This window comes from Petaurus breviceps, unplaced genomic scaffold, assembly GCF_028583685.1.
Source record: "Petaurus breviceps papuanus isolate PSGF00001 unplaced genomic scaffold, PetGlider_PUasm1.0 126, whole genome shotgun sequence".
Classification (NCBI taxonomy): Eukaryota; Metazoa; Chordata; class Mammalia; order Diprotodontia; family Petauridae; genus Petaurus; species Petaurus breviceps.
The window spans coordinates 80,411,118-80,438,069 of NW_027185655.1; the positions used below are offsets into that span (position 1 = coordinate 80,411,118).

Consider the following 26,952-nt stretch of genomic DNA (forward strand, 5'->3'; position numbering starts at 1 on the left):
AGAAATTACTTCATATAATAGAATGATTTTTTAAAAGGATACCGCAGTTGAGTAGATTTCCCCACCCCTTTGCCATGCACCTTTGTGGAGATGAGCTTATTTTTTGGTCAGGTTGGAGTTACTTTGAGGACATCACCCAAATATGAAACAACCAGATTCTAAGTGGGTGAATCTCTTGGGCTCCTTTAGAGAATTTTCAGTGTTATTTGTTTCATATGATTTGATTTTTTTGATACCCAGTACTTAGAACAGTACCTGAAATATTGTAGACACTTAAATGTTAGGCAATTGGTTGATTCATTGAGATAATGGCCGAAAGCTACAACACTATGAAAAAAGACCACTGGGAAGCTGAAACAGCTGTATCAGACTGTGGAAATTGCTTTGTGGAAGCCAAAGTGGGAATAGTAATGTGGGATCCAAAACTTATTCCCATTTGGCACCATTACTTTTAAGGAATTTTTATAGAATGATTATTGGTTGATTTATAGACACTTATAATACTGTGTTTTTATGAAACAATGAAATTGAAAAGAAGTGAATTATCTTGCTAAGAGACAATATAAGGTCAAAGACAGAGAACAAATAATTCTCATATTTTTCTTTCACTTTTGTGCCTCCCATACTTATTTGTCAGAAAAAAAAAATCTGTGAACAAATAGTTTGAAAATAATGTAAGATGAATTGGAGAAGTAGCATAGCATAGAGGGTAGAGTTTTGCATGGAAGTAAGAAGACTTTGTTTCAAATTCTGTCTCTTACAGCTACTAACTATATGATTGTATTGCCTGAATTTCATCATCTATAAAATTAGAGGGCTGGACTAGAAACCTTGAAAATCTGAAACTATAATTGAATATTTTTTACTACAGTTAATTTGCAGATTTGGGTCATGTAAAAACTCTATACATTTTACTACCTGTGTTATTTGCATTCTATTCATTTCTGTTAATATAGACTGTTTCAATAGAAGAAATCATAAATCTGATTTTCAGAAAATTGTTCTTCCACCATTAAGCGAAGGCCTGAAGCAGGGATTCTTAACCTGTTTGTGTTTGTTTCATCTGATAATAACTATGGAACTTTTCTGAAAACAATGTTTTAAATGCATAAAATGAAATACATGGAATTGCAAAGGAAACCAATTATATTGAAATATAGCCACACAGGTTAAGAATCTCCAATCCAGGGGGAAAAGTCAAGATGGTGGATAAGAAGCAGGAACTTTTCTAAGCTCCACCATAAATTCCATCAGCAAACTTTAAAAAAGTGAATCTGAATGGATTTTAGAGTGACAGAAGCCATTGCAAGATGGAGCATGGCAGATTCCAAGCCCAGTAAAGTGCCCATATAAATCTGGGAAGGGGAAGCTCGACTAAGAGTTCCTTCACCAGCATGGACCTAAGAGAAGACTACAGTGGAGTGAGAACAGCCAAGCCAGCAGAATCAACCGCCCCAAGGACAATTCTCAACTGTTTCACCACAGGATGGAGCATAGGTTGGAGCTCCATAAGAGAAATCACAAGGCCTGCAGTAGCAACAGCAGCTTCTCCTGGGGCTACCAGTCCAGAGCCTGGATGTTGAAAAATGACCTACCTGATTTTCTAGGAGCCATGATTGCGAAGTACATCCTACCTGCTCTGATCCTTCCTCTCTGACCCAGACAACCCAGAGATAAATGTCCCACCCAGAACAAAATCCTAAATCAGTGGAAACAGCATCAGTCTTGGGAAACTTAGAAGAAGGGTATAACTGAAGCAGTATGGAGTCTTAAGTGAAGGGCAGGAGGTGTCCCAATAAGCCCCACTTCAGCTGAGCAGCAAGGGCTCCCAAAGCCCAGGGGTTGGGGCCAGCAAGCACGAACAACACAAGCCCAGTTGTCTGCCTTTACACCACCAGGAGAATCTGCAGACACAAGCCCTTCTGCCTGCCAGCAGCTGAGCCTGCCTGAGCTGTGGCCCAGAGACACAGAGGTAGAAACCTGTAGTGAAAAGACCACCCCTCCCCCACAGGTTACTCTGTGAGCCTCAGGGTAACTCAGGGGAAACACTGAGAGTCCTGGCCTTGGCCTCAGTCTAGACACTCAGAGGTGACAGCACACAAAGTTAACAACAAAACCCCTAAATCCCAGTCTAAGAAGCATGGTACATATGTACCTCAGAAGCAGATATCCACTCTAAAATTTCAGGACATAGGACAATGGGCAAGAAAGAATCTGTGAAATCTATAAAGATACAATGCTACTATGGTGAGAATGAACAACAAAATTCATAGGACAACATGGACTCTATACTCACACCTGAGAACACAAAAGGAAATATGAACTGGTCTCAATCCCAAAAAGCATTCCTGGAGGAGCTTCAGAAAGATATTAGAAGCCAATTAGAAGTGGAGAAGATAAATTTAAATCCACAGTGATGAACCTGGAAAAAAAACTCACTGAAGAAAACAAATCTTTAAAGAGAAACATTGGTACACTGGGACAGGAGGTTCAAAATCCAACTGGAGAAAATACCTCCCAAATAAAGGAGAAAAGGAGCTTCAAAAACGAACCAAGGAAAAGTATTCACTAAAATCTAGAATCAGTCAACTTGAAGCTAAAGGCTCTATGATGCATCAAGATTCAGTCAAAGAAAAAATAAAGATTGAAAAATTAGAAAAAAAGTGTAAAATATCTCACCAGAAAAACAACTGACCTGGAGAACAGATCCAGAAGAGGCTAAGAATTATTTGTCTACCAGAATGTCATGATGAAAAAATCAGCATGGACAGCATCCTCCAAGAGTTTGTCAAAGAAAACTGTCCTGAGGTCCTAGAATCCAAGGGTAAAATAGTTATTGAAATAATTCATAGCACCCCTCCTGAAAGAGATCCCAAATTGAAAACTCCAAGAAATATATTAGCCAAATTCCAGAATACAAGGTCAAGGAGAAAAGACTGCAAGCAGCCAAATATACATATTTCAAATATTGTGGAGCAATAGTCAGAATTACACAGGACCTAACAGCTTCTACATGAAAAGATCAGAGGACTTGTCCTACTAGAAAGTTAGGTGGGTGATGTGGAATGATATAACAGAGAACAGATTAGGGGAAGGAGTTTTCAGTAGGCTTGCTATTTTGGGTTGGGGGTAGGGTAAAGATGAGGAGAAAAAAAATTGTAACTCAAAATCTTGTGGAAGTGAAAATATTGAAAACTAAAAATAAATAAATAATAAGGAAACAAATAATAAACACTACACACACACACACACACACACACACACACACACACAGATACAAGAAGATATGCCCAAAATCTGTGAGTTTGGTGGGTGAGGGAAAGGTACCCCTTGGAATTAACTGGAGAGTTAAATTAGCACTTCCAAAATAAATAATGGAGACTTGTATTGTCAGACATTATTGTCTCAATCATAACTTCCATTAAATATGGGAAATATGACAGTTCAAAGCCTGATATATGAAATGAAAATGCTGTAGCTATGGTGGTTTTGCTACAAATTGGTTTTGGAAACATGATTTAAACTCTCTATGCATCAGTTATTGGTCTATGTTGTAGAGATAAAAATGACTTTAATAACAGGGCACATATATCAACCAATTAAACAATAAGCATTCATTAAATATTTTTTAAAAAGATCATAGGAATTAGAATTTGATATTTTTAAGGCAAATGTGCTAGGACTGCAAGCAAGGATCAATTACCAAACACATCATAATCTTTCAGGTAAGGAGTTGGTCATTTAATGAAATAAGGGACTTCCAGACTTTCCTGATGAAAAAGCCATAGCTCAATAGAAAATTTGATATCCAATAAAAAGACTCAAGAGAGACATAAAAAGGTAAACAAGGAACACAAACATGCAGATAAACACACATGAACACATAAACTCATAACTTGGAATTTAATAAGAGCATACTGTTTACATACCTATATGAGAAGCAGATACCTGTCAATATTGAAATTCATATAATTATCATGACATTTAAAATGGATAGATAGATAGATAGATAAAAGGCATAGGTATAAATGAACTAATCTGATGATAAAAAATTATTAATGGGTACAAAGGGATGAAAAGGGGTAGAAAGAAACACATTTGAAACAAAGGGATATGCACAAGGAAAAGATAAAAGACTGGAGTAGAATATATTATGCTTCAGGTAAAATAAAAAGGCCAGGGTTGCAATCCTTATCTCAGATAAAGCAAAATCAAAAATAGATCTAATTAAAGGAGATAAAAAAGGAAAGTATATCCTGCTAAAAGGTACCATGGGGAATCAAGCAATATCATTACTCAACATATTTGCAGCAAGTGTTATAAGATCCAAATTCCTAGAGGAGAAGTTAATTGAATTAGAGGAAGAAATAAATAGCAAAACTATACTAGTGGGGAACCTCAATCTCCCCCTCTCTTTACTTGATAAACCTAACCTCAAAATAAACAAGAAAGAAATGACGAATGTGAATAGAATTTTACAGAGGCTAGATACGACAGATCTCTGGAGAAAACTGAATGAGGAGAAAAAGGAATATAACTTCTCAGTGGTACATGGTATATACTCAAAAATCAACCATGTACTATGGCATAAAAACCTCATAATTTACTGCAGAAAGATAGGAATATTAAATGCATCATTCTTAGATCATGAAGAAGCAAAAATCATATGCAATAAAGGGCCATGGAATGATAGGCTAAAAACTAATTGGAAACTAAATAATTTAATCCTAAAGAATGAGTGGGTCAAATAAGAAATTATAGAAACAATCATTAACTTCATTAAAGAGAATGATAATAATGAGACAACATATCAAAACTTGTGGGGTGCAACAAAGGCAGTCCTTAGGGGGAATTTTCTATCCCTGAGTCCATACATGAACCAATTAGACAAAATGGAGGTCAATGAATGGGACATGCAATTGAAAAAACTAGAAAAAAATCAAATTTAAAATTCTGAATTAAATACTCAGTTAGAAATACTGAAAATCAAAGGAGAGATTAATAAAATTGAAATTAAGAAAACTATTGAATAAATAAATAAAACAAACAGCTTGTTTTACGAAAAAATAACAATAAAATTGATACACCTTTAGTCAATATGGTAAAAAAAAAAGAAAGAAGTAAGCCAAATTATGAGTGTCCAAAAGGAAAAGGGTGAAGCTACCTCCAATGAAGAGGAAATTAAAACAACAATCAAAATTTATTCTACCCAGTTGTATACACATAAAGTTTGATAATCTTAATGACATGGATGGATATTCACAAAAATAATTTGCCCAGATTAATGGAAGAGGAAGTAAATTACTTAAGTAACTGCATCTCAGAAAAAGAAATCAAATAGGCACCAGCAAACTCCCTAGGAAAAAATCTCCATATCCAGATGAATTTACTAGCAAATTCTATCAAACATTTAAAGAAAAATTGATTCCAATAGTCTGCAAACTATTTGAGAAAATTGGTGAAGAAAGAATCCTACCAAATTATTTTTATGACACAAATATTGTACTGACACCTAAATCAGGAAGAGAAAAGTTGGGAAAGAAAATTATTGTTCAATTTTCCTCATGAATATAGATGTAACATTTTAAATTAAAAGTTAGTAAAAAGACTACAGCAGGTGGAAGACGATGGGAGCCAGTAGAGAGGCCTGGATGCCAGGGGTGCAGAGGCCCTGACTAGCCTGATCAACATGGGGGAAAGTTGACCCACCAATCACAAGCGCCATTGCCAGGCCTATCACTGAAGGGCTGGGATTGGACAGAGCTGGGTACAGAACCCCAAAATGACAGAGAGAAGCTAAACTGCCTCAGAAAACAGTCCAGGAGGCTGGAACAAAGAGGCCAGCAAGGCACACTGGGAATAGATACCAGATCCACTTTAGCCAGAGGTTTTAACCTCAGGGCAGACACAGTCAGCCCTCAGATGGAGCAACTTTAGATCACTAGCACCTGTGGCAGCCTGCAGAATTATCAACCCATAGATGCTAAGGAAAAAGTGAGAGGTCAGTGCAGTGTGGATTTGGGACCTGGGAATTCAGCAGTTTGGTCATACTTTGACTCCAGGGTGAGAAGAGGTTGAGGTGCTACTGCCATGCAGCTGCCACTATGTGGCTGCTTCCGAACTCCTGGACTGCAGATTGAAGGGGACCAAGTGACCAGTCTGAGGGGTAATTGCTCTTGCTTTACCTGCTTGGGTCTGGATTGTGATCCAGGGTGGTGGTCCTGGAGTGTGTGACCAGTGTGACAGAGTGTGTGGAGGCTTCAGAGAGGGTGGCCAACTAATAGATCCTGCAGCTGCAAAAACCCCAGAGATTGGGACAAAGCTCCCCCCTCTGGTAGCAGAGTTCTACTGCGGCAAAAGGCTCAGAAGTATAATATTCTTGACTGGGTATTGACATATAATATATGTCATGTACTAACATATATGACAAGTATTCTTGGGCTGCATTCTGCCATGCTCTGTCTCCCAGTGGATTCTGTCACTCTAAAATCCATTCAGATTCACTTTCAAAAGTTTAGGGACTGGATTCACTAAGAGTTTAACAGAGATTCTTCTTTCATTCCACCATCTTGGCTCCATCCCCAGAGCATTTTTCAAGAGACCAAGTTTGTGCCTAAAGAAGAGAAAAACAAACAAACAAACAACAATATACTCCACCGATTTCTTTGAAGAGGTGAAGGACTCTCAATATGGAGCATTGGATAAACTGTCATGTGCAGTTGGATTAGATGGTTGGCTTTTCTGAAGAGATTTTTTTTTCTATTTTTATTTCCTTGTTATAAGGGGTGATTTGCTAGAAGGAGGGAAGGACTTTATTTAGAAATAAGCTAATAATGTCAACCTAAATCTCCATACTGAAAGTTTAAAAATATAAATAATAAGAGGCTCACTTGGGTTATTAGTTCATGTAGAATAAAGAATTCCCCAAATGTAGTTGGGATGACTAACGTTCAAATTTGCCTCAGGTACTTACTAGCTCTGTAAACCTAGATAATTCATTAATTTCTGTTTCCCTCAGTTTCCTCAACTTTAAAGTAGGTCATAGCATCTACCTCCAAATGTTGTTGTGAAGATAAATGAGATAACTGTAAAGTATTTAGAATAGTACCTGTCACATACAAAATACTATATAGATATCAGTTATTATTAGCTATTATTAATTCAAATGGTTAATAGTTTGCAAAATAATTTTTTAAAAAAGAAAAATTTATGCCCAACATACAGGAAATTCTAAACTATTTTATCAAGCTCAGTATCTTTGCTTTGCATCTCTAAATACATGGTTTTGTGGGACTTACTTGTGAGGAAATTCAGAAATTAGAGAGATGGTAAGACATGATAGATTAATATTTGGGTGAAAATTAATGATCAGGAAATCCAGAGTGAATTTTTCATTACAATATACTACATACTACTTGGAATGTAAAAAGAAACTGATGAGGAATTTTGGGAAATGATGACAAATACAGCAAAGATGGATGGCATAGCCAGGGTGGGGTAACAATTATCTAGATATCAATTCATATACCCTGCCTACTTTGCCTTCTCTTCCTTTCTTCATCTCCTTCCTCCTCTCCATTTCTTTTATTTTCTCTTTCTCTCTCCTGCATAAAGGAAAAATAAAGTCTGATTCTCACTAATATGGAAAGACTGGTTGCTCAAATGGGAATGATCGCAAGGATTGCAATAAAATTATATTATTACTCTCTCCTAGATTTTGTGTCTGAGAATGACACAAAATCAATGCATAATATGATATGCAACATAGGGGAAACCTTTGTATAAAAAGATTCCAAAAGGTTTAAAAGAATGGCGGCCAGGTGGCTCAGCAAGTAAAAGCACCGGCTCCAGTATCAGGATGACCTGGGGATCAAATCCAGGCTCCGATACTTAGCACCACACCCAGAAATAACTGGCTGTGTAACCTTGATCAAGTTACTTAACCCCAATTGCTTTAAAAAAAATAAAATAGCACAAGGGACAGTGCTGAGAGATACGTAAGAAGGAAATCATGGACATCAAAGGGAAAAATTCCAGTAAGGAAGAAAAAATGACAAGGAGAAAAAAAAGAATGTAACACCTTTATTTAGTTCAGCAGGAATAATCATAACTAATATAGGGAGAAGGAAGTGCTGCTCAATTTTTATCTTACTTTGTTATTTTGCTAATTTGATTAACCTTTGCTTTGAGAAAAGAACAAAAATAACTAACAAATTTGATACCCAAGATAAGTAAGGAGACAATAAGAGAAAATATAATTGTCCTTGATGAATTCAAGCTGGCTAGTTTAGAGGAACACATGTTCAGGTAGTGCATAAACAATAAAAAAAAATTTGCATACGATTCCTGAGCCAGTATAAGTAATTTTTGAAATACAATGTAAAATGAAAAAGCTACCAAAGTTGGATAAGGACAAATTTCCCTTTCTTTAAATGAGACAAATACCTTACATGACAAACTATAGGTAAGTGTGGTTGAATTTCATTCCTGGAAAATTATAGAACAGATGATTAAGAAGATGATTGGCAAATATATAATACAGGAAGAAAAAAAGCTGAATTCAGAGTCATCATAGCTTCATCAAAAACAAATTATTTGGGACACCGGGATGGGCAGAACCAAGATGGTGGCATAGGAACACAGCAATTCCCTGAGCTCCTCCCATAACCACCTCAAATTCTTATAAAATTTGACTCTAAACAATTTTAGAGCTTCAGAACTCACAAAATGACAAAGAGAAACAAATGTCTTACCTGAAGGCAGCCTGGAAGGCCAGCAGGAAGGTTCCATCTCAGAGGGCTGAGAGGCAAGACCAGCCCTTTGTGAGCCCATGGTTTTAGCCCTACCATGGCCCCTACAAGCAGAGGATGGAGCAGACTTCAGGAGAGTAGATCACTACCAGCTATTGTCATTTCCAGAAATATCAACCCATAAATGCCAAACACAAAGTAAAGATCAGTGTCAAACTCTTTGGAATTGGGGGGGAGGGACATATGGTCTGGCCTCTGCCTGTAGAGTCGGAACCATCAGAGGTGCTCCAGGCATGCAGCCACCTCCATGTGGCTGCATCAGAGCTCTTGGTCCGCATATCACAGTGGGGCCAAGCCACCATTCAGAGGATAATAGCACTTGATTTAACCTGCCTGGGTCTGGATCACAGTCTTTGGTGGTGGTCCTGAGGTGTGTGACAAGTGAGACAGAATGTGTGGGGGCAGGAGTGATGGCACCTTCCTAATGCCTTTGGCAGCTACAAAACCATAGAAATTTGGGACAAAACCTTCCCCTCTAGAAGCAGAGTTCTACTGTAGCAAAGAGGTTAAAAGTTTAATAATTGAGTGGAAATATGAGAAAGCAAAGGAAGCAAAGCAAGCAAAGCAAGCACAGTAATCCATCTTTAGATTACTTTTTTGGGGGCAAAAAGAATCAAAGTAAGGAACAGAAGGAAGACAATGAAGTCAGAACTCCTGCACCAAAAGCTTCCAAGAAAAATATGAATTGGTTATAGCACATGGAGGAGCACAAGAAGGATTTTGAAAATCAAGTAAGGGAAGTGGAGGAAAAATTGTGAAGAGAAATGAGAATGATGCAAGAAAATCATGAAAAGAGTCAACAACCTGAATGAAGAAAATAACACCTTAAAAACTGATTAACTCAAATGGCAAAAGAGGCCCAAGAAGCCAATGAGAAGAATGCCTTAAAAAGCTGAATTTGTCAGGTGGAAAAAAAAATAATTTCAAAAGCTCACTTAAGAGAATAATTCCTCGAGAACTAATTTGGAGCAAATGGAAGCTAATTACTTTATGAGAAATCAAGACACTTATTAAACAGATCTAAACAAATGAGAAAAATAGAAGGCAATGTGAAATATCTCATTGGAAAAAACACTCACCTGCAAAAATAGTTCCAGGAGATATCATTTAAAAATTTTTGGACTTCCTGAAAGCCATGATCAAAAAAGAAGCCAGGAATCATCCTTCAAGAAATTCTCAAGGAAAATTGTTGCAATATTTTAGAACCAGAGGGCAAAATAGAAATGGAAAGAATTCACCAATCACCTCTTGGGAACAATCCCAAAAAGAAAACTGATAGGAATATTTTATCCAGGTTCAAGCATTTCCAGATGATGGAGAAAATATTACAAGCAGCTAGGAAGAAACAATTTGAATATTGTGGAAACACAATAAGGATAACACAGGATCTAGCTGCTTCTACCTTAAAGGATCAGAGGGCTTGGAATATGATATTATGGAGATCAAAGGAGCTAGTTTTAAAACCAAGAATCACCTATTTAGCAAAACTGTGCATAATGTTTCAGGGGAAAATATGGTCATTCAATGAAATAGAGGACTTTCAAAAGCATTCTTGATGAAAAAAAAAACAGAGTTTAATAGAAAATTTGTCAGTCAAATAAGAGAAGCAAAAGAAGCATGAGAAAGTAAACAGGGAAAAGAAATCATAAGGATATTATCTAAGTTGAAATATTTACATGCCTACATGGAAAAATGATAATTGTAATTTATGAAACTCTTCTCAGTATGAAGTTAGTTGAATGGAATATAAATGTGTATATACACACATACACATATATATGTATATATATGTCTATATAAGAGGGTATGTGTGTGTATGAATACATATTTGAGTGTGTGTATATATGGGTACAGGTATACATAGACAGAGGACATAGGATCAACAGAATGGGAAGGGATGATATTTAAAAGGTAAAATTGAGAAGTGGGATAGGAGATGGGTAGAGAAAGAATGGGGTAAATTATCTCACATAGAACAGGCAAGGGATAACTTACAATGGAGGGCAAGAACAGGAAGACAAAAGGGAATGGGTCAACCTTACTCTATTTGAATGTGGGTTAAGGAAGGAATGACATACACATTAAATTGACTACTCTCGCTACAGGAGATTAAGGGGGAAGGGGATGAGTGGGGGCATGGTGGAGGGGAGGGCAGGTTGAGGGTGAAGGTAGTTAGCAGCACATACTTTTGAAAAAGGACAGGGTAAAAGTAGAGAATGGAACAAGTCGGGGGTGGGATAGGATGGAGAAAAATATATTCAGTCTTTCACAATATGTCTGCTATGGAAATGTTTTGTGTAACTACACATGTACAGCCTATATTGAATTGCTTACCTTCCCAGTGAGGGTCATTGACAAAGAAGGAAAGGATAGAATCTGCAATTCAATTTTTTAAAATAATTTTTAAATTATTATTATTTATATGCAACTGGGAAATAAGATACACAGGCTCTGTGGTATGGAGATCCATATTGCCCTATCAGAAACTTGGAAGGGGGATGGGGTAGGATACAGGAGAGAGCAAATTGCTGTAGGGGCTATACAGTGAGATTGCTGTTTTGGGGTGGTTGGTAGGGGAACGATGGGTGGAAAATTTGTAACTCAAAACCATGTGGAAATGAATGATGTGAACTAAAAATAAACATAAAATTCAATTTAAAAAAGGATAAGTCTTTCCTGGCTAACCTTTTCCCCCATTTTTTGATGAAATAATTAACCTGTTAGATAGAGGGCAATGCTATAGATATGTTATTCAGATTTTTTTTTTAAACTCAAAGAAAGCATGTCATGCTATTCCTGTGTATATGATAGATGCAGAATAGACAATAAACCAATTAGATGGGTTCACAAATGGTTGCATGGCCACACTCCTACATTAGATGCAAATAAATTAATTTCAAACTGGCAGTACCTCTCCAGTACCTCAATGATGTGCATTTGAAGCTATTCAGTCTAAAGTTTACTCATAAAATTTGTAGGTCACACAAAGCTGTGTAGGATAGAGTCAATACCCCCAAAGATACTGTGAGGTTATTTCATTCTAAGGACATGCAATCAAAAAACATTAAATATGTGGTTTAGCACTTGAATATAAAAGTATCAGCATCAGAAGTACAATTTGAGAAAAAAAAAACATGTTTAGATATGTGATAGTAATGGCAATTAAAGATTTCCCTGTATTGGCTTGGTTTTCAAATTGATTGTGTTAAAACCCAGAGTTTGTTAATCCCACCTGTGGGATGGGCTTGTTGATGTGAAAAGAAAGTCCTGTACTGGGAGGAGCTGGTGATGTAGATTTGGAGAGACACTAGGGAGAGGCGGAAGATTCTTTTTGTAAGCAGCACCTCGTGGAGAGGGGGAGAGACTAAGAGGATTGCTGGTGGCCGCTTTGAATTGCCCTGGACTTTTGAGACCTGCCCCCTGAGCTGCCAAGGACTGAGGAGACATGGCTGTTTTGCTGGTACTTTGTCTGTCTGTTTTGATGTTATTTTGCCAGATTTGTCCACTGGTGAAAGACTGTCCTGTTGAAGAAGTCCTGGAACCTGGCATTTGGTTAAGAAGGCCTGAGACTGTCCTGCAGACAGAGAGTGAATACTGTCCACTGGTGAGGGACAGTACTGAGAGTGAATACTGTCCACTGGTGAGGGACAGTACTGTTGTTGCAGGGGTCTGGAGACTGTCCGGCAGACAGAATGAATACTGTCCACTGGTGAAGGACAGTGCTGTTGTTGCAGGGGTCTGGGAGCCTTTCTGTTGGTTCAGAAGCCCTGAAGAAGGATTTTCTTGTTGTATGTTTACAGAAATCCTGGGAGAGGGCTTTGCTAATGTGTTCAGGGGTTCTAGGACTGTTCTACAGACAGAGGATGAATTCATGAAGGGACTGGCAATGTATCTTATGGCCTTGCTAAGCCTTGTCTCCCCAGGAACTAAGATTGCTGAGAACTTGCCTCGTGTCAAGATGAAGAAAAGACCTCCATTTGGGTATTAAGTGCTGTGTTTAAACTTGATGTAACTCTGGGGTAGATTCAATTGTGATCCAGGGGTGGGGAACTTTTGACCTTTTTGTGTTCTATGGTTGAGCAAATGAATGTATTTTACTTATGTTTGGAAACTAATCTCCATTTGAGAAGAGGGGCTTTGTGGTGGACTTAATTAAGGTATAGCCTAGGGGTGGAGAAGTATTTAGAACAGAGACTTTGTAATTGATTGAATGATTGGAAGGTCCTGGGATGGGGTAGTACTTGGAGATTATTTAATCATACTTAGTAAATACTGTATTTTGAATGATGTTATGTTTTGATCTTCTCTGTTCTGGGTTTGTTACTGAATAAAATAGAGAGCACCTATGCTGGTATTTTGAACCTGGGAAGTTGCCTTCTTTTGGCATTACATTACAAGATATCAATTTTATATTCTGGATAACTGATCTGGGTGTCGTTTAATGGACCACATACTTAATATGTGTCCACAATATGGTAGGCAGTCCAAAAAGCTAATGTCATCTTTGACAGAGAAATTACTGTAAAAAAAAATCAGTATTTTCAAATAATTTGAAGACAGAACTTCTAGTCTTGACCAAATTGTGATTTATAATATGACTACAAATATTTTCATTGCTTTTCTTTTCTTGATGTTAAGTAACTGCTGAAAACTTGAAGTGGCTTCATTATGAGTTGATCTAAAGCTTTTCAGAGCTAATGCAATTATAGCCATTTGGATTATCCACAGGCTTCAGAAGCATGCATATTATGGATGAGAAGATTACCATGTAAAAGAATAGTTTGTTGAAGGAGATGGATTACCAACTGGGATGAAAAATGGAGGACAATAATTGCTACTTGCTTGAAAACCATAATTTCAGCTTTAAAAAAATTAAAAAATAAAAATTATCTCTACACATCATAAGAAGTAGAAAAAAATCATTTTATGTATGCATATACATATGTGTTTTGTGTGTGTATGTATATATGTATACACTCCAAATCTCAGTTCAGACACTTAAAAGGAAAAAAAAAGAAAACAATTCAGAAACCTGAAATAGAAAATTTATTTAAGTATTCCCAACTAAAAGCTCTAATTCAAGGTGAGAAAAACAGGAGAGATGTCTTTCAATATGTCTGAGCTGTACTTAGTTAAAAGTTCCACATATATGTCATTTACTTAAAAAAAAAAACAACCAAACAAACAAAAAAAAAAGAAATCCTAAATCAGATTACTTGTTAGCACGTGCAATATTAATGAAACCAATAACCAAAAGCATATTCAAATCAACTGATTCCTGTCTAAGGGAATTATTTTTTTGCCATTATTTTCATTCAAAGTATTATCACTTGAATTAAAAATAGTGTTAGGTTATTGAGGAAAAATATGTTTAAAATGGAAAAAAAAATCCATGACAAAAAATACAGATATAGATTTGACAACTTCATAACTAATTTTAATGGATCCTTTGAAATGCCCTCATTAGTATTTTTTTTTATTCTCTAACTTCTAGAGAAAGACTTGCAAGAATGTGATTATTTTATCTGAATTCACATCAAAAGGCTTCATCCAAGTTGAACTAACCCTGCACCCATTTTTGCTATTTTTTCAGATGTTCTGGAAATGGGTATTTTCTTAATTTTTATTTAGTATTTTTTTTTGCCTTTTTTTGAGGGGGGAGCAATTGGGGTTAAGTGACTTGCGCAAGGTCACAGGACGAGTTTTTGTGTTGTGTCTGAGGCCAGATTTAACTTAGTTCCTCCTGACTCCAGGGATGGTACTCCATTCACTGTGCCACCTTGCTGCCCCATTTTTACATAGCATTGCTACATATAACTTTATTATTTATCCATCTCCCCAAAAGATTCAGAGGAGAATTAGATGCTCCCATGTTTTAGAATAATTATTCCTTCAAATTTTTTTAATATAGCCTTTGTTTTCTTTCCTTTTGCATCCTTCAATTTCATCATAATCACTGCAACCACCATCACCACCAAGAAAGCTCAGATGAAGAGCAATAGAAAAATAGGTATAGCAATTAATTAAAGCATATTTCTATTGATTAGAGGAGGAGGAGAACAGTGTATATTTTTGATGGCCCTCCTTGCTTTCCGAATTTGCTAGGAAGACTTTTAGATGTGAAACTGTATAATGAGTTTCAAACTTTGAGAGAAGGTTCAGAGTTTCTCAGATCTCACACTTACATAGAGCTTTAGACAATTAAGTAAAAAAAAAATCTCATTATCAATTGAAGTATAACCAAGACAAGTGAAATGAGAGTCTTTGTTAATGCTTAATGACTCCTAAATAGGAAAGAAAAATAAGGGAAGATGTAGAAAAATAACTTTATGCCATCCAGCAATGGATTGAGGGAAGGGTGGCGATAATAATCAGTATGTGGATTCAACCATGCAAATTTGATTTCACCAGTTCTCAAAAACTATATATATAAATAATCCATTAAATTCACACATTGGCTATACTTTTAAACAAAAAGATATGTTTCATTCTGCATTTAAGTGTATGACCTCTCTGACAGGAAGAAGGTACCATGTTTCCATCTTCCTTCCTCTTGAAAGTCAATTTGTGGGGTGGCTAGGTGGTGCAGTGAACAGAGAACCAGCCCTGGAGTTAGGAGGACCTAAGTTCAAATCCAGCCTCAGACACTTACCGCTTACTAGCATGAGACCTTGGGCAAGTCACTTAACTCCAATTGTCCTGCCTTTCCCCCTCCAAAAAAAGCCAAAAGGAGAAAATAAATTTGATTTGTTATTCCATTAATCAGAGTTCAAAAATCTTTTTAAATTATTTTAATATCAGTTTTTTCACCTTCTTTTGAGTTAAGGACTGCCTCTGGCAATGTGGTAAATGCTATGGATCAATTCTCAGAAAAATGATTTAAGATATTTAATGGAAATGATACATTTGAGTTAGAATTTAATGAAAATAAAAATTTCTCATTCAAGTTCACAAATCCCCTAAAATCTATTCATGAACTTATTATAGGGATCTAAGATTAAGAATTCCTGCTTTAGTAAATGGCAAATACACTTCAGGTTCTCATTATAGGGTATTAGATATTTTTAGTTTTCAACATTGTAAAGCCAAGCATAAGCAGTTTTCCTGAGGACTAATGTGTGAATAGCTCTAAGGTTCTGATCACATAGTACAGTGAACTCTCTATTTATTCAGCAGGAAACTAAAGCAAAACATTCACAGAAACCAAAGAACCAAAGTATGGCATTCACAATGATATAGCATAACAACTTATCACTAAAAGTGACCACATAGTTTCCCCCCTCCATTGGAAAAGGCTTTTATTTCAGCATATAAATGCAAACAGGAATAAACATAACCTTTCATAACACAAAGGTTACAACTACTTTAAAGTGTTCCTGAACTTCTTCTTGAGAAGCAAAAGATTACAAAATTTAACATATTTTTAGCCTTGAATCTGCTTGAAACATTGCAAGTAAAAAATTTAGCAAAACAGCTTCTTAAAAAAAAATAACATGCACACTCTGATTTGTACTAGAAACAAAACTTTTCACTAACTTTTCACTCTCAATTATTTTAATTTGTAAAATGTCGGGGCGGGTCCTGTCCCAGATCTGACCAAAGCTGGGGGCTTCCCTCCCATGCCCCTTCCCCGGAGCCTCCAGGTGTACCCCGCCCGGAGCCTGGGAGCCCAGTGCGGCCCAGCCCGCCCCTCGAGAGCACCGCCACGAGTGAGAATGAGCTCTGCTCCAGCAGGGAATCAGTGATGGTTTATGACAACATCAACAAAAAGTGGCTCCCGGTTGGGACAGGGCCCCAGGCCTTGAGCAGAGTCCAGATCTACCACAATCCAAGCACCAATGCCTTCCGAGTCGTGGACCGGAAGATGCAACCAGATCAACAGGTTGTCATTAACTGTGCCATTGTACGGGGTGTCAAGTACAACCGGACCACTCCCAATTTCCACCAGTGGAGAGATGCCCGCCAGGTCTGCGGCTTCAACTTTGGCAACAAGGAAGATGCCGCCCAGTTTGCAGCAGGGATGGCTGATGCCCTGGAGGCCTTAGAAGGAGGTGGGCCACAACCCCCTCCCCCTGCATCCTGGTCTGTCCAGAATGGACCCTCACCAGAAGAGGTGGAGCAGCAGAAAAGACAGCAGCTGGAACACTTGGAGGAGGTGGAAACAGAGCACCAGGTCTCCATTGCAGGAGCCCCAGCGGCTGCCCCAGCTGGGGGGCCCCCACCCCCTCCAGGGCCCCTTCCTCCCCCTGACCCACTCCCAACCCCTGGGCTGCCCCTCTCAGCTACAGGGCCTCCGGCCCTACGTGGCAGGGGAGGCCCACCCCCAGCACCCCCACTGCCGTCTGCCCAAGGCCCCAGTTGGGGGGGGGGGGTTCCACAGGCCTGGCTGCAGCCCTCGCGGGAGCCAAACTCAGGAAAGTCTGCAAGGATGAGTCCTCAGGGCCACCTCCTCCCCCAAAGGCTGAAAGCACTCACAACACGGGGGGAGGGCTAAATGGAAGAAATGAGCACCATGCTGGCCCAGAGGAGGAAAGCGACTTTGATTGGGGAGAAGCCCCCAGCCAAGGACGAAACTACCAACCAGGAAGAAGCTGAATCAAGAGTTCCCAAGAAGAATGAGCCTATTCGGAGACCTTGGGAGAACAATAGATCAACCCTAACTAGGATGAAGTCTTCCACATCAGCAATGAGTTGTGAGATCCCTACCTCGACTCCCAGCACCCACGAGGAGTCTGACTTACACAGAATCAAACAGGAACTGCTGGAAGAGGTACGGAAGGAGCTCCAAAAAGTGAAAGAAGAGATAATAGAAGCTTTTGTCCAGGAGCTCCGGAAACGGCGCTTTCCGTAACCAGAAGAACTTGGGAACTGAGCTCTCCCCCAATTCCTCCTGCCTTGAGCTTTGGGATAAGCCGGAGAAGCCTCCTCCACAGCCTGGCCTTTGGCCCCCTTGGAAGACCCCAAGGAGGTGACAGCCCAGCCCTGCCACTGCCTCCTGGCATGCAGATTTAAGTCAGGGGGCTCCACCTCCCCCTTCTGTCCTTGGTCCATTCCTCCTTTCATCCCCTTGGGGCTCCTTCCTCTGCTTGGGACATATCAATCAGCTCCAAGAAGGAAAGAAGTAAGGGGAGATGTCTCCCCTTCCTGGAGCCCCTCGAGGGCCCAATGTTCACTTTAATCCTTAGAAGCGTTCAATTTTTTAAGAAAAAAATAGATATAGATATAGATATTTGTTTGGGAGGGAAAGGGGGATTTTATTTGTTTTGATAGGATGGGGTCTTGGCAGTCTTAAATGCTGTAATTCTAGCTGTGCCCCTCTGGGGGTGTGGTTCTTCCAGGGGGTAGAGTGAACCACGACCTCTCCCCACTGCAGGAAATTCCCCTTTCCCTCAAAATATTCCCCTTACCCCTTTTCTATAAGGAATTAAGATTCTATGATTCTATAAAATACTGTAACATTTTTTGGAAAAAAAAAATGTCAGTGTTTCAGAATAATGGAGGATTCTCCATCTCGTCCAGACCACTTTGTCTCATACTCCCACTTACTGAAATCTCTAAAAAAGTGTTGTGTATTTGCATTTTCAATTTTAAATAAATTCTGCCTACATTTCATATACGTCTTATTATGCTACTATCATTTTCTTCCCACATCTTTCCACCACCACCTTCATGATTCTGGATCAGTTAAATATAAAACAATATTGAATTAGCAAGTTCTTTTTTCTTTTAAATGTCTTAGAAATGTTTGTGGTTGTTTATAACACTTAATATTTGGCAGCTCATCTCAAGTTCAATTAAATTTGCCCTTTTACTGCAGTACAGTTTGGCTTCTTTGAGAACACAAAGAATTTTTAGTCAAGAGACTAAATTTTAAATTGCACTCCTCACATGTACTAACTTTATGACTTTGTTCAACTGACAAATTAATTTAGTCTCAATTTCCTAATCTACAAAATGACAATCAATACCTGTAATTCCTATATCATAGAGCTGTTTTGTGGATGATGTGAGCTTTAAAATGCTATATCAGTTGTGATTATTATCATTTTTAATTCAATTCCACAAGTCTTCATAAAGTTTGTTTTATGTGTTAAATAATATGTTCGGTAGTGGGGATAGAAAGACAAAAACTAAAATGGCCCCTGATCCAAAGGACAGTACAATGGGGGCACACTATTCACCCAGATAAATAAATAAAACTACATATCACATAAATACAGAATTGTATCAGAGTTAGAGATAAAACTACTAATTAACAAGATGCCAAAAGGTCTTATGAAGGAGTCAACTCTGGAATGGAGCCATAAAGGGTATTGTGGTTGTAGTTTTGATTGTGGTTATTCTTGGTATCATTGTTCTTATCTTCATGTGCTACAGATCAGAAAGAAATTATGCTAATAAAAGTTGCTATGCTGCATTTATTCTTTTATGTTTAATGTGCTGTGGACAATGCACAAATAGACAAATGAAAAAAAAAACCACTTACTTTTCATAAAAGAATACATTTACTGAAATATAAGCTTATCTTTCTATTAACATAATGAAGTAATAATGACAAGTAGTTGTGTCATGAAGTCAGAGAATTTGGTTTGATGCTGATCCACACATAAATAATGAATAGTATTTACAACATCCTTGACAAGTAATTACTCACCTTCCACTTTATTATCTTCAGTGATGGGGAATTCAATAACTCTTGAATTGATTCAATATCCTTTGGGGTAGCTTTAACTATTTCCAAATATATATATATATATATATATATATATATATATATATATATTTTAAGTTGGGTTGAAATCTTTCTTCTCCTAACTTTTAGTCTGCTTTCATTCTACTCAGGGAACAAGAGAAAAGTGAAACCTCCTCCTTCCTTCTCTCATGGATAAACTTTCAAAATTAATGTATTTTTTTTCATTTATTTAAAGATTATTATTTTTTTAAATTTTTATGTAAAATTTTTTTAATTTTTAATTAATTTATTTTTAGCTTTCAACATTCATTTCCACAAGATTTTGATTTACTATTTTTTTCTCTCCCTGCATTTCCCCTAGCCCCACCCCAAAATAGTGAGTCTACTGAATACCCCTTCTCAAAATCTTTTCTCTCTTGTATCCTCCCCCTTCATCCCCCTAACTTTCTAGTAAGGCAAGAAGCATTTCTCTACCCCAATACCTGAAAATCTTATTTCCCCCTTGCTTGTAAAAAAAAAAAAAATTAAACTTTTTTTTTTAGAACTTTGAACTCCAGATGTTTTTCCCTTCTTCCCTCCTCACCCATATCTACTGGGAAGATAAGCAATTCAAAAAATTTTCATAGTAGATATATTGTGAAAGACTAACTGTATTTCCCTCCCTCCCCTCCCAGTCCCCCACTTATTCTATTTTCTTCTTTGACCCTATCCCTTTTCAAAAATGTTTGCTTCTCACTGCCCTCTCCCCAAATTTGCCCTCTCTCCTATCCTCCCCCCTCTTATCCTATAGCCCCTTATTATCCTATAGGGTAAGATACTCAATTGAGTGTGTATGTGACTCCCTCCTTAGGCCAAATTTAATGATAATCAGGTTGTCCCATCCCTTTCACCTTCCTGTTCTTCCACTCCATTTTAACAGTGTTCTCTTTACCTTTTTTTAGGAGATAATTTATGGTAATCTATTGCTCACTTTTTTCTACTCCTAACAAATTCCTCTCTCTCCCCTTAATTATATTTTTTAGATATCATCCCTTCATACTCAACTCATCTTTTGCCCTCCATCTATGTATACATGAAAATACAAATGCTCACATTAACATGTATGTTTATATGGACATACATCCCCTATAAACATACATACATGCATGCATACTTAAATACATGCATGCATGCATTCATACATACATATTGCCTTCAGCTGTCCTCATACTGAGAAAAGTATTATGAGTTACACTTATCATTTATCCATGTAGTAATGTATATAGTTCAACTTTAATAAGTTCCTTATATCATTTTCCTGTTTGCCTTCTCATGTTTCTCTTGATTCTTGTATTTGAAAGTCAATTTATCAATTCATCTCAGTTTTTTTTTTTCATGAAGAATGCTTGACATTCCTCTATTTCATTGAAATTTACATTGAAGTTTTACTGGGTAAGTGATTCTTGGTTTTAATCCTAGATCCTTTGACCTCCAGAATAACATATTCCAAGTCCTTCAATTCCTTAATTCAGAAACTGCTAGGTCTTGTGTTATTCTGATTGTGTTTCCACAATACTCAAATTGTTTTTTATTTTTTCCTGACTGATTGCATTATTTTTTTTTCCTTTACCTGGGAACTCTGTAATATGTCTATAATACTCCTATGAGTCTTCTTTTTGGGATCTTTTCCTAGAGATGATCAGTGAATTCTTTTAATTTCTATTTTGCCCTCTGGTTCTAGAATATCAGGATAATTTTGCTTGATAATTTATTGAAATAGGTGTCTAGATGCTTTTGTTCTTTATCATGGCTTTTAAGAAGAACAATAATTTTAAAATGATCTCTCCTGGATCTATTTTCCAGGTCAGTGGTTTTTCCAATGATGTATTTCACAGTGCCTTCTATTTTTCATTTGTTTGGATCTGTTTTATAGTATCTTAATTTTTCATAAAGTCATTAGTTTCCAATTGCTCCAATCTAATTTTGAAGGAGTTATTCTCTTCAGAATTTCTTTTTGAAATTCCTTTTCCACCTGGCAAATTTGGTTGTTTTAAAGCATTCTTCTCCTCATTACCTTTTTGGGCTTTTTTGCCATTTTAGTTAGTCTATTTTTTAAGGTGTTATATTCTTCAGTGTATTTTTGCACCTCCTTTAGCAGGCTGTTGACTCTCTTTTTATGATTTCCTTGTATCATTGCCATTTCTCTCCCCAATTTTTCCTCTACTTCTCTTACATGTTTTTCAAAATCCTTCTTGCACTATTCCATGGCCTATAACCAGTTCATATTTTTCTTGGAGGATTTAATGCAGGAGTCTTGACTTCAATGTCTTCCTCCTTCTCCATGCCTTGATCCCTTTTGTCTCCATAAAAGGATTCTATCATCGGTTTTTGCTTCCATTGCTTGCTCATATGGTTGGCCAATTACTTGTCTTTTGAGCTCTTTGCCATGGTAAAACTCTGCTTCCAGCATGGAGAGAGCTATGTCCCAAATTGCTATGGTTTTTTGCAGCTGCTGGAGCTATTATATGGGCATGCTCTCTAGAGCTCACACACACTCTGGCTCACTGGAAACACATCCGAGGACCACTACCCAAGACTGCCATCTGGATCCAAGCAGGTCAAAGCAAATTCAATTGCCCTCCAAATGGTCACTTGGTCCCCATACAATTGGCAGGCCAGGAGCACCAGAAGCAGCCATGCAGTAGTGGTTGCAGCCACCATGCCTGCTCTGCTTTACACTAGGGGGTGAGGGGGACAGCAGCCAGAATGTGCTCCCCCTGTTCCCAACAAACTTCCACACTGACCTTTTACTTTGTCTTTAGTATTTGTGGATTGAGAAGTCTGGAAAACACTAGAGCTGTTGGTGATTTACCCATGTGAAGTGTGTTCTAGCAGCCACTGCTGGTCAGGGCCACCTTAGGGTTAAAACTATGGTTCATTTGGGACTGTATTCTTCTCCCAGCACACTGCAGTGAACCCTTCTTGCAGGCCTGCCGGGCTTCCTTCAGTGGGAGATTTTTTCTCTCTTTAACTTTGTGGGTTCTGTAGCTCTAAAGTTTATTTAGATTCATTTTTTACATGTATTGGAGGAGATGGAATCTGGAGCTGCATCGAAGTCCTGTTTCTACTCTGCCATCTTGCCTTCATCCCAAGCAAACAATATTTTAATATGTTTCTCCCAATGTTCCCTGTAAAGTGTGTGTATGTGTGTGCATATGTATATGTGTGAGACAGTTTAATAAAGCAAATACATTAGCCATGTGTAAAAACATTTATCTTCCTTTGTTTAAGGTTATACCCTGATTCTCAGGAGATGAGTCATTTGTTAATCTTCATTCTTTTGAATATAGAGTTTGTCTTTGCATACATCAAATTTTAAAGTCTTTCATGGTTGTTATTTTTTTCTATAGAGCTATTACCATTTTATAAATTGTCCTCCTATTTCTGCTCACTTTTTTCTGCATTGATTGATAAGGAATTTCTCAATCCTCTGAAATTATCAATTTTATCATTTCTTATGGCACAATAATGTTCTAATACACATTATGCCACAATTTATTTAGCTATTTTCTTATAGAAGTTCTTTCTCTTAACTTTTAGTTTTGGCTACAATAAAAAGAACTGCTCTATACTTTTTTGAGTAAATAGAGATACTTTGTGTTTCCTTGATTTCTTTAGGATAAAGGCCTACTAATGACATATTTGAGTGAAAGGGTTTATACAATTTAGTAACTTTCTGGGCGTAGACAGAATGGTTTTCAGAATAGCAAACCAACTTATAGCTATAACAGCAATGTACTGGAATATGTATTTTCCCATAATCTTTGCAAGATTTGTCTTTTTCATCTTTTGTCATATTTTCTATTCCCATGGGCATGGGGTAGAAGGAAAAAGTTGCTTCAATCATCATTTCTCTAAATCTCAAATTCTAGTTGGTAGAGTAGATATAGAAATAGTCCTAGACTCTAGAAAACTTCATTTCCAATCCTGCCTCAGATATATTAACTTAATGAGCCTTGGCAACTCACTTGTCTTCTGTCTGCCTGGGTTTCCTTTACTATTAAATGTGGATAATAATAGCACCCAACTTTCAGAATTATAAGGATAATATGAAATAATTTAGGTAGAATATTTACAAACCTGAAAATTCAATATAAATGCTAGTTATTTTTATTGCTTTTAGTGATATAGAGTATTTTGCATGTGATTGTAGATAATTTGCTTTTCTTGTTTTGAAAATTTCTTGTTCATATCCTATAGCTATATCAACTGAGTGAACTCTAGTCTTATCTCCTTAAATCTGTTCATTATATTATCTTGCATATGAGATTTTTTCAGAGAAACTTGGTGAAAGATTTTCTTTTCATTTACCTGTATATTTTAAAATTTCAGCTGCATTATATTTGAGCAAAGCCTTTTAAATTTCACATAATTCATAATTGCCCATTTTATCTTATGTTATCAATTCTTTTACTTGTTTATGTATAAATGCTTCCCCATTCATATATCTGAAAGGTATTTTTAAAATCTATTTATGACATGACCTTTAATATCTTTATCCATTTTATCCCTTTGTAGCTTATCTTGGTATATGGTGTGGGATATTTGTGTACATCTAATTTCTGCAAGACAACTATCCACTTTTTTGAATAGCTTTTAACCAGTAATGAATCCTTCCTTCTGTAACTGGGGTCATTTGATTTATCAAACAAAATGCTGTTGTGCTTATTTCCTTCTGTATATTATGCATCAAATCTGTTCCATTGATTCTGCACATGTCCTTTTTTGACCAGCAACAAATTGTTTTAGTGATTCTTGATTTGTAGTACACAATTTGAGACCTGATACTAATAAATACCCTTCCTTCTCATCTTTTTCCTTATTACCTTTGAAATTCTCATCCTTTCCTCTCAATGTATGAATTTTGCAACATTTTTTAAGTCTCTAAAACATTTTTGTAGGCCTTTGATAGGTACAATAGTGAATAAATAGAATAATTTGGGTAGTTTTGTTGTGTCAATCAACACATGAGCAATTAATGTTTCTCCTATGGTTTTAGCCTGCATTTATTTCTATAATGATTATTTTATCATTAAAATCTACAACTCATGGATGAATATTAGTTGCTATAATTTGTAATATTTTATACCTTCTTTAGTTATTTTAAATGGAATTTTTCCTAAATGCTTTTTTTTTGTTAGGTAAAGGAATGCTGATTGTTTATATAGATTTATCTTATAGTCTGTAACTTTTCTGAAGTTGTACATTAGTTTACTCAATTTTCAGTTGATAATCTAGGCAAAAAATAATATATCCTCTCTTTGCCTTTGCTTACTTTATTTCTTGTTTATTCCTATTTGTTAGAATTTGTTTTTCTTCTCTTATTCCTATAGCTAGAATTTCAAGCACTATATTAAGTAGAAGTGGTGATAATGAATGTCCTTGTATTATGAATACCTTCAAATATTTAAAGACGACTGTTCTGTCTTCCTAAGACTTTTGTTTTCCTGAGTACAATGAGGTGGTCATATCCCTCAATAATGACATTATATTTCTGCTAAGAATCCCTAAGAGCCAATATTTATGTCTGTTTGCACAACAGACAGATCATATATCATTCAACATGTGAAAAAAATTCAATTCCAAGAACCTTGAGAACAAGAAATGTAGACAAGACAGTCCAATGCTTTGTGTAAAACTTAGTACTTAGCAAGCAACTAATAAATGTTTGTTGACTGACTAAATTTCATTAAAATATAATAGGAAAAAGGCTAGGATGAAAGAAGGAGCTGGTTATAAAAATGAGAGAGTAGGATGCTACAAGTCTAAAGAGATCAAATTTACTGTATTACATAGATATGTCTAATCTCATTAAATGTATGAATTGTTAAATTGATGATGAATTATTTCTCCCACACTAATCACTTTTAAAATAAATTTCACTGATCTCAATTCTAAGGTACATTTTACTAGAGATAATTCAATTTGACTAAATGAATACTGATCACACACTAATATCACAGGTCCAAATGTAAACAAGTATATTAGTCCAACTACATAATATGACAGCCATTTGTGAAAAGATTGGAAATGAGAGGCTTAACTTACCTCCTTGTTTAGCTAGTATGACATTTAGAAAAAGGAAGTGGAGCAGGTAGAATAAAATCTGACCCAAGGAATCCCATCTAAAAGATACATCAATACAGTGATCTCTTAGGGGTAGCTAGGATGCAGTGTCAGGAGATAGGAATTTGAATCTCATTACATATGATCACACTGTAACCTTTGGCCATGCATTCAATCTCTTAAACTCAGCTTACTCATTTTAAAAATGCTGATTTTAGCCTCTACTTTAAAGAATTATGAGAAGTAATGAAATATATAGGATTTTTTTCAATCTGAAGGCAATTATTATTATTATTATTATTATTATTGAAGTGGTATGAGAAAGGGATTTTTGTAAATTCTATGTAATGATAGGGGGATATGTCTTGTCAGCTTATTTGTATCATTATAATAGTTAATTAATACTATTACACATAGCCATTAACTTTGAAGAGATTGTTCAACAAACCAACTTATTTTCCTGTATCAATATCTGGATTTTTGGAGACTTTTTTTCTTTGAAATATATATATATATATATATATATATTTGCAGTTCACATGTACTTATATAAGGTAATGATACCAAACTACATTGACTAGTTGAAATAGAAGTGTTATGAGAGGAAGCATGGTATACTGGAATGAATGCTGAGTATAACATCAAAAAGCATGTATTCAAAACTTCAATTTGGTTTGTATAATCTCAAGAAATGTAACCTTCCTGGGCCTCTGAATTCTTTTACTCAAAATGACAAGATTGACACATGATTTCTAAGGTGACTGCCAGAGCCAGATAATATTATCTATATAGATTTGTCAAGATGCAAAACATATGGGTTAATATGCAATGAAAAGAAGGGTTAATCTAGTCTCAGTTTCAGATTCTTGGTGAGATAGGAAGGTGTGTTTCATGAGTGAAGGAAGATTGGAAACCAAAGAGCATAACAGAATATGTAAAAATAACACTAAGGAAGGTAATGTTCAGCCCGGCTGGTACAGGATTTCTTTAGTACTTTGTTATCTTCTGTTTGTTGATAGGTAGCCAGAGGTTGCATATTTTACATATTCATAATCTGTTAGTCTTCCTATTCACCTCAGATCCAGACAAAACCCAAAGACAAAGGGTAATGGAAAAACACAACAATTTGAATGTCACCCAAAAAATATGCAGTTAAAACTAATTAGGAGCAGGGAACTCACATCCTGCTCTCTGTCTCTATCTCTATCTCTGTCTCTCTATCTGTCTCTGTCTCTCTGTCTCTCTGTCTCTGTCTCTCTCTCTCTCTCTCTGTCTCTCTCTGTGTCTCTCTCTCTGTCTCTCTCTCTGTCTCTCTCTCTCTCTCTCTCTCTCTCTCTCTCTCTA

General features: G+C 36.6%; 1 pseudogene; it reads left to right on the top strand.

Annotated features, from left to right (window-relative positions):
• Positions 1-308: 308 nt before the first annotated feature.
• Positions 309-17,661, top strand: LOC138171182 (vasodilator-stimulated phosphoprotein pseudogene; annotated as a pseudogene).
• Positions 17,662-26,952: the final 9,291 nt, after the last annotated feature.